The sequence below is a fragment of the Canis aureus genome, chromosome 11 (assembly GCF_053574225.1).
Source record: "Canis aureus isolate CA01 chromosome 11, VMU_Caureus_v.1.0, whole genome shotgun sequence".
Lineage (NCBI taxonomy): Eukaryota > Metazoa > Chordata > Mammalia > Carnivora > Canidae > Canis > Canis aureus.
The window spans coordinates 12,568,581-12,586,011 of NC_135621.1; the positions used below are offsets into that span (position 1 = coordinate 12,568,581).

General features: G+C 42.2%; 1 long non-coding RNA gene across 10 annotated transcripts in view; it reads right to left on the reverse strand.

The window, feature by feature from the left end:
• The window catches only part of LOC144323369 (uncharacterized), a 50,225-nt gene extending 34,965 nt beyond the window's left edge, over nucleotides 1–15,260 (reverse strand). For 5 of the 10 annotated variants that reach the window (XR_013388786.1, XR_013388792.1, XR_013388791.1 and 2 more), the window contains exons 1-2: nucleotides 15,133–15,259; nucleotides 2,611–2,736 (exon numbers count right to left, since the gene is read on the reverse strand). This is a non-coding gene — a long non-coding RNA (uncharacterized LOC144323369). The other 5 variants (XR_013388788.1, XR_013388790.1, XR_013388789.1 and 2 more) reach the window with 5 other exon arrangements.
• Nucleotides 15,261–17,431: the final 2,171 nt, after the last annotated feature.

Consider the following 17,431-nt stretch of genomic DNA (forward strand, 5'->3'; position numbering starts at 1 on the left):
CACCTTCCCCAATGACCCACCATACTCCAAGCTACATTAGGTCTTAGATTCTTCCCATACATGTGCTACATTGTACTTGCGCAGCATTGTTCACAGTCTGTAATTACATATTTACTCCTGGAATTCTTTGCTTTTCCTCTCTCTCTGACATAGGGTTTGGTCTGTTTTGCTCATCATTGTACCACTACTACCTGCCACAGAGTCTGGCACCTATATGACACTCAACAAATACAAGACGAGCAAATGAATGAAGGAGAACAGCTCAAGGCCATCATCTGCCAGGAAGCCTTCCTCACTGATGCGGAGGCTACAGGATACTTCCCTTTTTGAATAGCCAACAGCTTTCTTGTTTATTTTGTCCCAAATGACTTCTTATGTTGTAATACATAATGTTTCTCATTTTCATTTTTCTAAGTCTGCTTATTTTCTCAGCTAGTGTCTCCCCTTCCCCCTCCAACCCTGGCCTCAGAGCTGGTTCTCAAACACCCTTGGCTCACCCTTATAGAGACCTGTTTGCTGTTCTCATTCAAAACACTCCTCCCCTACATATTCGAATGATTCCTTCCCAGTTCATTCAGCCTCAAAGGTCATCTCTTCAGGGAGACTGCCTCTCCAACAACTGATCTTACCTAACTGTTCCTCGCAGCTTTCATCACTACCTCCCATTATGGTACACATTTACACACTTGTCTATTATCTGCCTCATCAGAACACAGAATAAGAGAATTTGTTTAGTTTCTACTGTATACCTGGCATATAGTATTGATTATATACTGGCATATGAATACTTATTAAATGTCTGCTCTGAATACCAGCTCCATCCAGAGTCCAAAGCTTCCTCATTTTCCAGATCAAAATGAGGATGAATAGTTTCAGCTGGCTTCAGAAGCTAACTCAACCTTCACTTCAGGGTCCCATCTCAGGGAAGGGAGTAGTCATTTCTTTACTGATTGTTTCTGATGCAAAGAGGCAACTGATGCAAGGAGAGGAGAAAGTTGATGAAAAAGAAGGTGGAGAATAGAGGAAAAATCAAGTCAAGTGAATGGGAGTCAAAGGGAAAATACTGGAATTGTAAGGATATGAAACTTTTCAACAGCTACACGACAACCAGAAAGTCAAAGTTTGAATTGATCTTCCTTTGATAAATGCAATCTCTCTGTTCTGGCAAATCAGAGATCAAATCAGTGTGGTGCTCATGTATTTGATGAGATATGACATGTAGAGATGTAATTAGAAGAAACTAAACAAATACAAGAGAGAGAGAATTTAGGTCATATAAAAAAGAAGTTAGATGCTAATTTGGGCCAAAATATCTATCAAAGTCTCACAAAAAGAGTGAGAAAATAACAAAATCCTTTGTTAAACATAACTGCTACATTATAAATGGGCTGATCTGTCCAGAGCTCTTGGAAGGATGTTTCTACACTGAAAACTACCCCCAAATCTATAACTTTAGTTTTGTATATAGAATATATAAATAAAGTATAAGGCGTGATAAGGCGTTACTACAATACAGCAGTAAGAACTGTGATAAATTAGAATGAGTAGGTGGTTTTCTGCTGTTTGACTGTTTGACTCAGAAAGCAAGTGCTGGAACAGTTCTTTGTACTTGATCACCTGATATAAGACTGGAATTATGCTTGCAGTTTAATATTCACTTCTTGGGGAGAAAACAGCTATGTCTATAAAAATATCAAGTACAATTTTAGAATCTATGGTTATCTGAAATAAGCTAGCTCCCACCACGAGCCATTTAACTAACTTACATATCCAAAAATGAACTCTTATCAGCAGTAAGGACTTCAGGTTCTCATTTTCTTCCTTGATAAACAAAAAAATCCAGGCAATGAAAAGCTCAAAATAAAACAGAAAAAGTTTTTAAAAACTGAGAAAAAATTTCCTTTGTTTTTTTTTTCATATTTTTTTTATTGGTGTTCAATTTACTAACATACAGAATAACCCCCCGTGCCCGTCACCCAATCACTCCCACCCCCCGCCCTCCTCCCCTTCTACCACCCCTAGTTCGTTTCCCAGAGTTAGCAGTCTTTACGTTATGTCTCCCTTTCTGATATTTCCCACACATTTCTTCTCCCTTCCCTTATATTCCCTTTCACTATTATTTATATTCCCCACATGAATGAGACCATATAATGTTTGTCCTTCTCCGATTGACTTACTTCACTCAGCATAATACCCTCCAGTTCCATCCACGTTGAAGCAAATGGTGGGTATTTGTCATTTCTAATGGCTGAGGAATATTCCATTGTATACATAAACCACATCTTCTTTATCCACTCATCTTTCGATGGACACCGACAGTTGATAGTTACATTACAAATCAAAACTTAGAAAAGGAAAAGAATTATGTATAAAGTCAAACTCATAACTGAAGAAAATGCAAATCATGCAGTAGGAAAATAAACAATGTATTATGTATCACCAGCATCTACACATTTATGTTTTCATCCATCTTTCTCTCTGAATAGCCCAGCCATCATTAGTAAAAAACGATAGTTTACATGAATTATTTTATATACATTCCCAACAAATATTCAATGTAAAGTGGAAAACTCTTTTTTTATGCAACAAACTCAGAGCACATCATTTTACCTCTGTTCTAACTGGAGAAGCCCATGCAGTAGGATTCATAGTCTTTTTCATCACTTTCTGGAGCTCCAAAGTTTTATCACAGACATCTTCTCTCCTATTGCTTCTCCCTTGCTAAAATGAAACTTACTAGACCAAAGAAAGAGAAAAGAATGCAGGAGATCAAAGGGTAAATTTTTTTCTTCGCTGACCTTTTAAAATGAAGCAAAATGAAATTTTGCTTGTGAATAGCATTCATGACCCCCACCCCCCATGATTTAAAAAGTGGAAAGCAGAAGAGTGAAAAAAATTCCAGTGGTAAAGCCTACAAAATGCATTGCTGATTACGTTATCATTTTATTAATTAGATTCTATTCAGCAGAATGCAGCATTTCCACCCCGGAGGTTGATGTCACTGTGAATTCTTGGAAGAGAAAGCAGGATCAGAGTATTTGAAAGATATTTATGGCTCTATCATGATTTTGCGTAAGTTTGGAGGAGAAAAACTCAGACGATTTTATGATCGTCTGGTTATTTTATAATCAATGTTTGAAGATGTTGTTATGCACTGTATTATCCACTTGGGTTACTGTCACAGCCCTGGAAGGCTTAAACAACAGAAATTTATTTCTCAAGCTCTGAAGGCTAGGGAGTCCAACATCAAGGTGCTAGCAAGGTTGGCTTCATTCTGAGGCCTCTTCTCTTTATTTGTAAGTGGTGGCCATCTTTCCATGTGCTCACATGACCTCTTCTTTGTGTGTGCACAGAGACAGAGAGATAGATCCCTGGTATTTCTTCTTATAAGAGCAATAATCCCATGAGACCAGGGTCCTATCCTCATGATCTCATCCAACCCTAATTATCTCCCAAAGATCTCATCTTCAAATACCATTACACTGGGGGTAAGAGCTTCAACATATGAGTTTGGGAGGGGGACATAAATCTTCAATCTGTAACATGCACATGTCATTTTGTTCTTTCAGTCATCAAATAATATACATTCTAAGGATAAAAAAATCCAGGGTCCAAATAATTTAGATGACAAAAAAATATGTATACATAAATGTCAAGTTCAGTTCCATACAATTTAATAAACCTCATTTAAGTGATGAGTATATTCATTTTACAGGTGTCACACTTGAGAACCACAGAACTGAAGTCTTGCTCCAGATCACAGAGCTGAATGATAATAAATAAGATCAGTCTGCTGACTCCAGTACTCTTTTCAATAAACTCACATCATCTCTAACTGGCATGAATACATTTCCACATGTCAGTCAATAGAACATGTCATAACCTTGGGTCATATTATAGTTTGAGACGTAAGCCCTAGGCTGTATACTCCTGACCTCTGGGAGTCTGGTGGCTCACCTTGAGCAGAGAAAGAGGTTGAGAACCTAATCCCTATCCCAAGACACCATAGAGGGTTGCACTGACAGACATCCTCGGTGCAGATGAAGAGGGCTTTGAGCAAGTTCCTTAAAACTTTTTGCAGGCACATAGCTGCTGCTGGAAGGTCCAGACAAGTTTACCTTGAGGAGCATAGAAAACCCATAGTTCCAAAGAACCCAGAAACCCTTTTAAATGGAGATAAACTCCATCAGGGCTAACTGGCCCTGGGAGGAGTTCCTCAGAGCCTCTGATGTGACTGAAGAATGTAAAGGAGCTGATGTGTCCGAAGAATCCCAAGCAATGCTACAGAAGGCACTGGCAAGGCCAGAAATGAGGTAGAGCCACCGCAGCAGATGCCTGGTTGGACGAGCCACCTGAAGACACTTATCTCAATTCTTTTTTTCAGAACACCAGTCTTAATTGCACTTAATTATGGAATTACATGGTCAAAATCTGCATTCCCAGACAGATTATAACGCCACAAGGTCAGGAACAATTTATAATCTTCACATTTTCCCCCAACACCTAGATCAGCATCTAGTCTATAGTAACTGCTCAAAAAATAGTTGTTCAACTAAGGAAAAGGAGTATCTACTAGCTTTGCTAATGTCTTCAGGATAAAGATTAATAAGGCATGGAAGCTAAAAAGAGGAAACAGAAACTTTTAGCTTTCCATTACATTCTTCCTGGAGCAACCTGTCTCAAAATATAATGTTGGAAGCCCTGAAATGAGTGAAAGCTTGAATAATTACAACAATAACAACAAAACTTTAATTTACATGTGTATAGCATTTTATTCTTCCAAATAACATATTATTATTACTTAGTTTTCATGATATTCCCATTTTAAAATGAAGAGGCTGAAAATGAACTTCGGGTAGGTTATAATTTGTCCTGTATCACACAGCTATTGAAGGACAGAGCCAGGATCCTTTTTCTTTTTTTTTTTTTTTTAAGATTTTATTCATTTATTCATGAAAGAGAGACAGAGGCAGAGACACAGGCAGAGGGAGAAGCAGGCTCCATGCAGGGAGCCTGACGTGGGACTCTATCCGGGGTGGGACTCGATCCAGGGTCTCCAGGATCACACCCTGGGCTGAAGGCAGCGCTAAACCCCTGAGCCACCCAGGCTGCCCCAGAGCCAGGATCCAAATCCAGGTCAAACAATCCCTTCTCTGCTATTCTTTCTACTTTAACTACATTAAAATAACAAAAATAGTAGTAAATGCTGATTCTGAAGTAAATGAGGGAAAGAACCATTTTAAAATTAGCAAACTGCTGTCTTCTAGAAATTTTAATTCATCTTTGTGTCAGACAGTCCCCTTATTCTGGGAAAAGAATAAGAAAAAAGAAATACTTGAGGGAGGTTCTGCTGTTATGCAGATAGGAAGCACACATCCACCAACCTTGCTTGGGGAAGACCCAAATGCAGTGAAACATCCCTAATGTCAACGCTACCTTTACTCACTCCATATTTACTGAGTACTTCTGAGTGCTGGTCATCATTCAAAATGGGACACTGTGTACCATATAATGTCACCTGGGAGTGTCTTAACAAATCTTTAGTCCTGCAAATTATGTTTCAGAGAAAGAAGTGTTTCCTCCTAGGTAACCATGCTATCTGCCCCCACCCCCTGCCTTTTTTGAAGATTTTATTTATTTATTCATGAAAGACACGGAGAAGCAGAGACACAGGCAGGGGGAGAAGCAGGCTCCCTGCGGGGAGCTCAGTGTAGAACTAAATCCCAGGACCCTGGGATCACACCCTGAGCCAAAGGCAGATGCTCAACCACTGAGCCACCCTGGCACCCCTCTGTCTGCCCTATTAAACCTATATCCTTTTTGGGCCTATCCTATTTGGGCCTCCGTGCAGAGTGGGATGTGTCAAATCCCACAGCTCTTTGTAAAGAGCTAGGATGCTAGGAAGAAGTGTGTGCTTGAATCTCCCTTCTGTCCTGCTGAAGGAAAGACCGTGGAAAGGACACTGGTGGGGTATGGGACCCTGTGACCCAGGGTAGTGTACAGAATCCAAATGAAACTTTAAGGAAAGCCCAGAAGCTGGGAGGCACTAATGTGTGATCTAGGTGTTCTGATGATTTGGGGGAGCTGAAGGTTAAACCTACACCAAAGGGGTAGGTTTTTCCTTTAAGGAAACGGATACTCCCTATGGACAGACGTTTATTCCAGTACAGAGAGTATAGTCAACATGGTGGCTTCACGCAGAATGTGGGAAAGTCTGCTTCCTGTCTCTGGGGCCTAGGGGAATTTTGCAGGGTTTCCATTGCTTGGGACCTTCCTATAGATGGGGTGATGGGGAGGAACTGGTCTATGTGTTAGGTGGTGGCCAACTGGAAGCTAAGCAATTTTGAGGGCTCTAAGAAAAGCCACAAGTACAAGAGTGGTTATTTAAATTTTACTACTTATGTGTTTGGTCTCAGTTTTATTACAGGGAATTTTGGAAGGGCCTGCCCTAGAGTTCATACACACTGGCAAATGGGAGCACAGGGATCAAGGGGGAGAGTGTGAGGATGGTTCCCAAGAGATGACAGGGTGACCAGAGCAGCCCAGCCCCAAGTGTTGGTGATTGCAGAGGGGGAAAACCAGGGACCTAGAGGAGGGAGGTGGGGAGCAAGTGTCATGGGGAGTGCTCAGTGTAGTCAGAGAACAGTTCAGGCAGGGGGCGCTAATATCTAACATTTGGTCCAAAAAAGAGGGTAGCCCTCCACACTTTAGTAATTTAAGCAGTTAAAATTTTTTAATTAAAAAGATGTCTCTATTTTATTTTATTTATTTTTAGATGTCTCTATTTTAGAATCATATTGATGAAGCCTCAGACATGTGGGTGCAAACCCTCTGCCCCTAACTGCTCTCCCACCTCAGATTGCACAAGGGCAATAGGCCCATGGAAAAAAGATTCCCATAACTCTGAGACAGAATCAGCAAAAGACTTCACAGACAATTAAGTGTCATGTCTGAAATACTAAATTATGCCACTGGAGTAATTCCCTCACCCTCAGCTGTCTCTACTTGCTAACTATTTTCTCTATGGAGCCAGGATTCTCTGATAGACTCTGTCTTAAGGAATCTGGGCCTCCCCAGAGGCAGGGCCCAGTCCCACCCAAGGCAGCCCACCTGCTTCTCCCTCCAGAGCAAGAGGTCACCTTCAGAACATCTTTGAGCAGGAATTAACCACCTGAAGAAATGAAAAGGACTCATCTATTCAGCACATGTAAAAAGATTATAGTCCCTTCTTCACATGCCTAATTTAATCACAATTTAGTGCACATTTTCAGAGTAAATGGACAAACACTCATCTTCTATTTTGTGTATATGTATGTACAGATATCCTGGAAGAGATACAGAACTCACACTTGCAGAATATTAAGCACAGCCCACTAGTTTCTGTTTAAAGGAAACTAACCTTTCATTAGCACTTCATAATTAATAACCTAAACTTATTTTTTTAAAGATTTTATTTATTTATTCATGACAGACGGCGGGGGGGACGCAGAGATACAGGCAGAGGAAGAAGCAGGCTCCATGCAGGGAGCCCGATGCGGGACTCGATCCCAGGTCTCCAGGATCACACCCTGGGCCGAAGGCAGGCGCCAAACCGCTGAGCCACCCAGGGATCCCCTAGAACCTAAACTTAAATCAGACCTGGGTTTCAATCTCATGCTCCACCATGGAGGCCCTAGTATCCTCAGGACGGTTCTTATTCCCAGCCTCAGCTGCTCTGACCACAAAATGGACCTGACAATTAGATCTGCCTCAGGGGGTGATGGTAAGGAGTCAATTATTTAACGTACAGGAAACATCTAGAGACATGCCTGGCACCTGGTAAATACCCGAAATTTTTACTATTTATATAATCAGTATTTCTAAAATGTTGCCGGAATTCAGGTGCTACCTACTGGGGCATCCCAAAGGAAAGGAAGGCACTACTAGGTAGGACTTTGAACGGTACCATAACTGTGCTTCCACTTCATCACTTGCCGCTTCCTTCTACTGCTTTTTTAGTAGCATGCTGGAAAATCAACCACAGTACACTAACACCCACACCCCAGCAGCTCTCTAAATCAGTTGTTCTTAAATGAGTCAGCATACACCCAAGCCATTCATCGGATGTCCACAGGCCGCAGGTTCCCAAACAAACTGCTAACATGTGCTGGGCCGCATGCCACAGAGGCCAGGGGGCGTGGGGACACGGGTCCACACCTCCCCAGCTCCGGGTTCAGGGTTCTTCAGGTGCAGACACGGAGCCTCCATCCGCAAAAAGGCAAGAGTGGCTTAGGAACCTTTCGCCGGGGCGGCCGGGAGGAAGCACCTGCTGCCCACGTTCTGCCTCCAGGTCCCACCAACATTCAGCACCACTAACTTCACGCGATTGGCTGAGCTATATATAAAAAGTCTCAAAAAAAAAAAAAAAAGTCTCTCTCTACTCCTCCGTCTATTTTTCTCCTTCAGTAACTAAACCTAACACTTGTGAAAATGTTTCATTTTGTTTTCCTTGAATAAAACTGAGCTCACTCTTGTTTTCCATGCACAAAGGTTACAGTAACAGGAGCACCTTATCTCCAGTTCCTTAGGAGGAGTCTGGGAAGCTCAGGAAGCAGGGGTGAAGCAAGACTATGCAGCCAAGAGTGATGAAATCAGGTTTCAGAATGAGTTCAGAAAATGTGACTTAAACTAACAAGGCACTTTTGGGATGTTAACGATCTCTGTTGAGGTTTTCCAAAAAAAAATGATTCTACACACCGAGGACAGAAAGACACTGGCTTACCTACATTTAGAAAGACAGAGAGCGAGAGATCCTAGTTGATCATGCTTAAAATGAGCCATCAGTGTAAGTAACGTGCTTGCCAAAACGCGGCAGGCACCGTCCCAGCACTACCACCGCAGCACCGGGTTCCCCGCTTAAGGACCAGACAAACTAGATCTGTCTCTTCTTCCTCACTTCCCGTTCAGCCTACTACTCGCTGAGTTCCGCACCACCTCCACCCCAACCTCTCAAATGGTGACTGCCAAGTCACCAGTGACCACAAATTGGCAAATCAGTGGACTTGTTTCCAGTCTTAAAACCCTCCCCCTTTCGGTATTTGACATGGCTGACCACGCCTCTCTTCCTCTGGCTTCTCTGAGGCTGTTCCATCCTTCCTCCTGACACCCTGGCCACCTGTTAGCCCCCTCCTTTCTGTCCTTCAGTGCTACCTGTAACTGAAGCCTTGGTCCTTGACCCTGTTCTCTACACATACCACCTAGTGACCTCAGCTATTCCCACAACCTCAGGAGGATAAGAAACCTCCCATCTAGCAGTCCAGGCCAGACCCTGAGCACTTGATATATCCCCGCACCCTGGAGAGCCAACCAGGCTCTTCCTACTTCTCCAGGCTTGGTTCTCCTTTTCTTCCTGTCCCTGTACCCTTATCTTACCAAAGAGCACCACCATCCACCCAGTGGCCCAAATCAGAATCCTCAAGATTTTCAGATTCTCCCAATCTCTTACCTACCATATTGAATCAATAATAAAAATCCTGTTCCTTAACTTGTTCTCTATTTACCTCTTCCTCCCCTCCCTTTTGATTTATATGAGAGAGGAGGCTTCTTTTATCAGGCTTCTCTTACGGACTTATCCCCTCAGGCCTAGAAAGATCATCTCTTAGGTTGCCAGCCTCCAACTACATCATTCAAAGTCTCTTCTCCTGAAAATAGCTCTATTTTCTATATAGTACTTTAGAAAAAAAAAAAAAGTGATTAAAATTTTTTTAAAGAATGTAGGACTAATGCAGATAGGGAAAGAATAAGGAATAATTTCTATTCCTTGATCTTAAGGCATCTAGTAGGAACTATCTAATATTAAGAACTTCTCAATAAAAGAATGACCATTATTTATTCATTCTTTCTTTCCACAAATATACACTGACCCTTCATTTTGTGGTAGGTGTTCTTCTGAATGCAAGATGGTCGAGCTGGGATAGGGTGGATGATAGATGATGAAGAACTCAGTAAATGAGGTAATATCATAGTAGTAAGAGTTATGCAGAGTGTAACAAGAGTGACAAGAAGCTACTTTACACTGGAAAGTCAGGCAAGGTCTCTCTAAGGGAATGCTATGTAAACTGAGACCCGAATAGTGAGAAGGAGGCAGCCATGGGAGGACCAGGAGAAAGAGCACTGCATGCCAAGGAAACTGTATCAAGGTCTTGGGCATAAATAGCAGGGCCAGTTGGAGAAAGAAAGAGAAGGCAGCTATAGTTGGAACTTTGTGAGCAAAGGGCACAACTGGGTCACATATCAGATATCCATAAACAGGGGAGTTTTTATTATTACCACTTAAAAGCTAAGGAAATGGAAGTTAAGAAAAATTTACTTCATGCAGTGAGAAAGGAAGACCAGATTTTTCTTTGTGGTATCTCTGATTCCAAAACATGTTGCTTTCACAGAGGGGACAATTCAAATAAACCCAAGATGTGTGACATTCTGGAAAATTTTCACATCAGTCTAGCCCCAAAGTCTGCCCCAATTTCAACCCTTTATCACAGTGATAATTCATTTCCCCTGATCTTTTTATAAACAAGGGAGGCTTTTATGACACCTCATATCAACGAAGTCACTGAAATGTGTGAAACTTGGGATACCCCGGGGTTACAAAAATAAGTCTAGTGTTTGTACGTTTTAAAAAACATATTTGTGTTTTCTGAGTAAAAAAAGTAATATGTGAATGTTTAAATTAAAGCAAATACAGGCGTACATAAGAAAAACAGCCCATGAACCTACTCTTTAAATTGGCTTCTGCCTAGGGTTTATAAATATAGTTTTGTTTTGTTGTATTTATTATTTAAATTCATGTGATTTTAAACATGCTTGAGGGTATTAAGGATAATATAATAACGATACCATTACCCAGGTCAAGGAACATTATCAATACAATGAAGCTTTCTGCATTTCCATCTCCACTGGTACTTCTTCCTTCCCAGCAGAAATAATCACTACTTTTAATTGGATATTTGTTAGTCCACTTGCTCTTTCATTCTTGTGTTCATTTTTTATATACTTTTTCCCAAATGGAAGAAGAGTTGAAGCAAAATAACTGACAAATTGGTGAAGGTCAAATGAGGAGTAGTGGAACAGTGTGAAGCCTGTGGGAGTCCCAGAAGGTGAATAACTGTGTGCCATCTGGAAGGTTCTTTCTCCATGAAGACCAATGGGTATCCACAGAAAAGACAAAATGGTATATTCTGAAACTGTTATACACTGCTCATGAGAATGCAAAGTACAACCAGTTTCTTACAAATGTAAACACACAGCAGGGTATCTGGGTGGTTCAGTCAGTTAAGTGTCTGTCTTCTGCTTAGGACATAATCTCAGGATCCTAGGATTGAGCAGCTCCCTGCTCAGCAAGGAGTCTGCTTCTCCCTCTCCCTCTGCTCCTCCCTTGGCTCATGTACACACTCTCTCTCAAGCTGAAATAAAATCTTTAAAAAAAAATTTAAATACACACCAATCCTATCATCCAACAATCCACTTTTAGGTATCTACTTAGGAAAAATGAAAACTTGTGTTCCCACAAAAGCTGCATGTACATATCTATAACAGCTTTATTCATAAGCTCCCAAAATTGGAAATAACCCAGATTTTTTTTTTAAGATTTTATTTATTTAGTCACAAGAGACACAGACAGAGAGAGAGAGGCAGAGACACAGGCAGAGGGAGAAGCAGGCTCCATGCACGGAGTCCAACACGGGACTCGATCCTGGGTCTCCAGGACCACACTCCGAGCCGAAGGCAGGCTCTAAATCACTGAGCCACCAGGGATCCCCCTCAGATGTTTTTTATTGTAAATGGATAGACTGTGGTACGTGTATTCAGTGAAATGCCATTTAGCTATAAAAAGCAATGAACTATTCATAATGACATAAATAAATCTTAAATGCATTTTGCTAAGTGAAAGAAGCCAGTATGAAAAGGCTACATATAATTCCATTTGTATAATGCTCTGGAACTACAGGGATGGGAAACAAATAAGTGGCCACTGGGCACTGATTCACCAGAGGAGGGGACGACCACAAAGGAACAGCACAGGGAACTGGGACGCTAATGGAACAGAATGCAAATGTGGTAAAGGAAATAGAACTCTATGCATTTGGCAAATATCCATTGAACTGTACATCACTGAATAAATTCTACGTTCCATAAACTAAAACCAATCAGTGAGGAGGTGGGAAAGATGCAATGCAGACTGTGAATATTACAAATGATTAAGATAACCACACAGAAGGAGGATGGAGTAAAAAGCAGCTGATGGAAGTAACTTTGGAAAACACTGTTCTGCTAGATACTCTAACACTCGAAACAAAAAGAATTTAAAGATTGTACTCTGATAAATTTGTTCCTTCCAAGGGTATAGACTTGCAATTCTAAAACTACTTGTATATTAGGTGAATAAAAATACAAACACATTGCAGATAATAGAAGGAAGATTTCTTGGATAAAAAAGAAGTGTCAAGGCTACATTATGACTAACAGTATTATTTTTTATATGTATACAGATAGAAACAGAAACATATACCTATGTGCATGCATAAGTAAGCGTCCCTACTTATATTTGCTACTCCCATTCATTAAAAGAAACTAGAAACAGTGATACTTGGCCTACCAGCAACCAGACCGCGGGTTCTAAATATCATTCTCCTAGAAAAGGGATGTAGCCCTGGCTGACTCCAGTGCTGGGGCAGAAAAAAAAAAAAAAACGTAAATGATACTAAAGCATCTGGGTTGCCAGAAAATAAGGAAATGGTAAAACAAAACCAAGCAAAACAAAAACAAAACAAAACAAAAACAACAACAAAACATATTAAAAGGGCACTGCAGGAGACAACCTGAAATAGCTCCTAATGGCCAAAGTTAGAGCAAAAATAGCAAAATAAATGATGATACTATAGGATCATAAGCCAAACAATAAAATAAGTATCCATGAGTCTATACTGAAATACAACTAAATTAGTAAATAAATGGTGGAGACAGACCAAGTCTTCTGTAGAAAAGAATTTTAATTAATAAAGAATTCATACATATGGAAGGAATAAGGGAAATTAAGCATCATTAGAACATCACACTAATAACTACCAGAGACAACATTCACTGACAGAAGCTAAAGTAAATCACAAAACTACTGCATGATTGTAGTTTTAACACGAATTAAAACCAATACTGACGACGTTTAAAAGTTTTAAGCTGGGGATCCCTGGGTGGCTCAGCGGTTTGGTGCCTGCCTTCGGCCCAGGGTGTGATCCTGGAGACCTGGGATCCAGTCCCACGTCGGGCTCCCTGCATGGAGCCTGCTTCTCCATCTGCCTGTGTCTCTGCCTCTCTCTCTCTGTGTATCTTTCATGAATAAATAAAATCTTAAAAAAAAAAAGAAAGAAAAATAGACAAAAGATAAAGTCAGATGGTTCCCAGAAAAATAATGAAAATAGCATTAACATGACCACAACAACAAGCTCAGTCACACAATAAAAATGCAAATTAAAACTACTGGAAGGGCAGCCTGGGTGGCTCAGCAGTTTAGCGCTGCCTTCCGCCCAGCGTGATCCTGGAGTCCCGGGATCGAGTCCCACGTCAGGCTCCCTGCATGGAGCCTGCTTCTCCCTCTGCCTATGTCTCTCATGAATAAATTTAAAAATTTATTTTAAAAAAAAGATAAGATGTGCACACCAGAGAAAGAAAATATATCTACATGTATTTTGCTTATTTCAAACTGGAGCCAAAGTAAAACCATTCCCACCAACAGACCATCGGGGTGTCGAAGTGCTAAGGGGGAGAACAAGGGAATGTTGGGGCATCACCTCTGGCTGGTGTTTTGTCTTTTTTTTTATTATCTTATTTTGGATTGAGAAAACGGTAACAACAATGAGGCAGTGTGAGCAGAAAAGGAAACCTTGAAAACTCTGTTTCTTACAGACGTGAGAGTGGCGAGGATGCTTTTTACGTGGCACAGAAATCCGTCTCCCAGAAGGCTCACCACAGTCCCAGGAGCCCCCTGCACCCGGGGCCTTAGAGCCGCCTTGGGCCTGAGCTGCTGTCTTTGGAGAAGCTCCCCTTCTGAGCTGGACTCAGCAGAAACAATGAGCTCAAATTTATTTATTTACTTTTTTTTTTAAAGATATTATTTATTTATTCATGAGAGACACAGAGAGAGAGAGAGGCAGAGACACAGGCAGAGGGAGAAGCAGGCTCCCTGCAGGGAGGCCAACCAGGACTTGATCCCGTGACCCCGGGGTCATGCCCTGGGCCCAAGGCAGGCGCTCATCCCCTGGGCCTCCCAGGCGCCCCAATGAGCTCAAATTTAGAAGCGAAACAGGAGTCACGACCTGAGGTGTCCATTCACACATCACCTGCCTCCCAATACTGGGACAATGATCATCTTATTTGAAGTGAGGTCAAACATACCCGCGTGTCTATTTACACGTAGATCCCATGCATGGTTGTCGACTGGCTTGTTGGAAGAGAAGTAGTCCCACCTTCCCATATGGGAATCATGGCTGTTCCGGAAGGACCCCTTACCTTTTAGAGATACAGATTTACACCTAAAATGATAAGAGTCGCTGGGACTCATGCCAAAAGGCGACGAGAGGGAAGATAAAAGAGTGAAATCCATGAAGAGGCGTCGATCCTGGTCGAGGTGAGCGAGCACGCGCCCACGCGTGCCACGTGTCTACTTCCGTCCCCGTTCGAAAGTTTTCGTGATAAAAAAAAAAAAGTTTACAAAGAAATACAGATTTTTTCTTTTTTTTAAACATTTTACACAGAGACACAGAGAGAGGCAGAGACACAGGCAGAGGGAGAAGCGGGATCCATGTCAGAGCGTGAGGTGGGACTCGATCCCACGACTCCAGGGTCACGACCTGGGCGGAACGTGGCACCGAGGGATCCCCGAAATACAGATTTTTCTATAATTCGATATACCTGACACCAAAGACCCCTCAGCTGACAGACACTCCAGAGACAACAGTACCTGTGGAGGAGGAAGGGCAGAGGTAGACGAAACCACGGCGCCACGAGAAAGACTCCCCACCCTCACGAACGCAGCAATGCTACTCCCTCGACGTGAGGCCTGGGAGGAAGACGCACCGAGGGAAACAGCGAGGACCTTACCTCTGAAAAGCAGGAGACGACGTTAGGGGGCGGGAGTCGGGAGCCACGGTGGCCTCACGGCGAGGGTCACGTGACCCCGGCCGCCCGCGCTCAAGATGGCGGCGCGCTGGGCTGCGCCAGGCAGTGCGCGCGCCGCGCTTCCCACTCCGTCACCCACAGCTGGTGCGGAGCCCCGCGGCCGGAGCGGATGCTGCGCGCGCAGCCGTGGGATGACGCGTCGGCCAGGCTAACGTTGTCCCACCACCACCGCCACCACCACGCTGGTCTTGGATAAATGAATACCTGGCGCGCTGTGTTGACTTGGAGGAATGTTCTGGAATTTCTGATGTAGTGTATTGCCCTTAAACTCGCTCCTTTGCTCCGAAAGGATTGCCTCGGGCAGCCCGGGTGGCTCAGCTGTTTAGCGGCGCCTCCGGCCCAGGGCGTGATCCTGGAGACCCCGGATCGGGTCCGGTGTTGGGCTCCCTGCATGGAGCCTGCTTCTCCCTCTGCCTGTGTCTGTCTCTCTCTCTCTGATGAATAAATAAATAAAATCTTAAAAAAAAAAAGAAAACTCACTTGTGAAACGATTGCCTCGTGTAACTTATAATGGGTCTTAATAGGTTCATAGGGAAGCAGAAGTTCCGACAGGCCCTGGAGATGCAAAGTGGAAAGCTCAGGTCTCCCTTGTCCCTCTGGTTTCTACCTGGTTTCACTCCCCCAAGACAATGGTTTTCATTATTGTTGGGTTTTAGTTGTTTTGTTTGTTGGTTGGTTTTTTTTTTTTTTTTTAATAATTCTAAGCAAGTGCTTGTTATTTTGAGTTATCTCATGGATTGGCCGACTTTAAATAGGAGTTTGGACTCCCTTTTTGGGAGTATAGATAAAGACCTTTACCTACCTTCCTTCCCCCTACTGGTTTTTCCTAGTGATGCTTGTTTTTACTTCTTTAACAGTCATATTCCTGTTTTTGACAATATAGATATTTCTTGATCCATCTTTTTTTTTTTTTTGACATTTTATTTATTCATGAGAGACACACATAGAGAAGCAGAGACACAGGTAAAGGGAGAAGCAGGCTCCCTGCAGGGAGCCTAACATGGGACTCTATCCTGGGTCTCCAGGATCACGCCCTGGGCTGCAGGCGGCGCTAAACCGCTGAGCCACCTGGGCTGCCCTCGATCCATCTTTTGACTCGCATTTGTAAAATAAGATCATTTACTTGCCTTGCTTCACATTGCTATCCAACCTGTTACCTACAATTCTGCTTCCTAATGGCTGCGGATTGTAATGTGTACAATGTGTTATATACAAGAAGTGAGTTTTTCAGAGGTTTGTCCACAGATTGGTTCCAATTCATGTTCAAAATATTATAGTTATTGTTGGGCAGCCCAGATGGCTCAGGGTTGAGCATATGCCTTCAGCCCAGGGCGTGACCCAGAGGTTCCAGGATCGAGTCCCTCGTAGGGCTCCCTGCATGGAGCCTGCTTCTCCCTCTGCCTGTGTCTCTGTCTCTCTATCTGTGGCTGTGTCTTTCATGAATAAATGAATGAATGAATGAAAGAATGAATAAAATTGCAGTTATTGTATTATAGTCAACTATTCATCAACAAATAATGGGGTTGAACCCAAAGAGAGATGTAACTCTGTGTCACTAATAATGAGCTGCTTGATGAAACAAGCACAAATTGGTTCTCACTTCTTTCAGCTCTATGGTTACTTCGTTTAATTTTCTTCATATGATTTTTTTTCATATTACATTTTGATTTGTGTTGACAATGAGATGATCTTTCTTTTTACTCTAGTTTCTTAATGTTACTGTTACTAAAAATTGACTTTCTTTCCCGAGCATTCTCTCATAGCCTAGGACTTTCTGTTCATATATGGACTAATTTGTCTCTAGCTTGCTTTACAACTGTGATACTGGATTTTTTTTTTCTTGGTATTCTTGATTAAATCCCCAGTTTATTGGATCCCATGGCTACCTTTTCCCCAGATTTCCATTTTGCTTTGCCAGAGTCTGTCTCAAATAATGTTCTTTTTTTTTTAATTTATTTTTTATTGGTGTTCAATTTACTAACATACAGAATAACCCCCAGTGCCCGTCACCCATTCACTCCCACCCCCCGCCCTCCTCCCCTTCTACCACCCCTAGTTCGTTTCCCAGAGTTAGCAGTCTTTACGTTCTGTCTCCCTTTCTGATATTTCCCACACATTTCTTCCCCCTTCCCTTATATTCCCTTTCACTATTATTTATATTCCCCAAATGAATGAGAACATATAATGTTTGTCCTTCTCCGACTGGCTTACTTCACTCAGC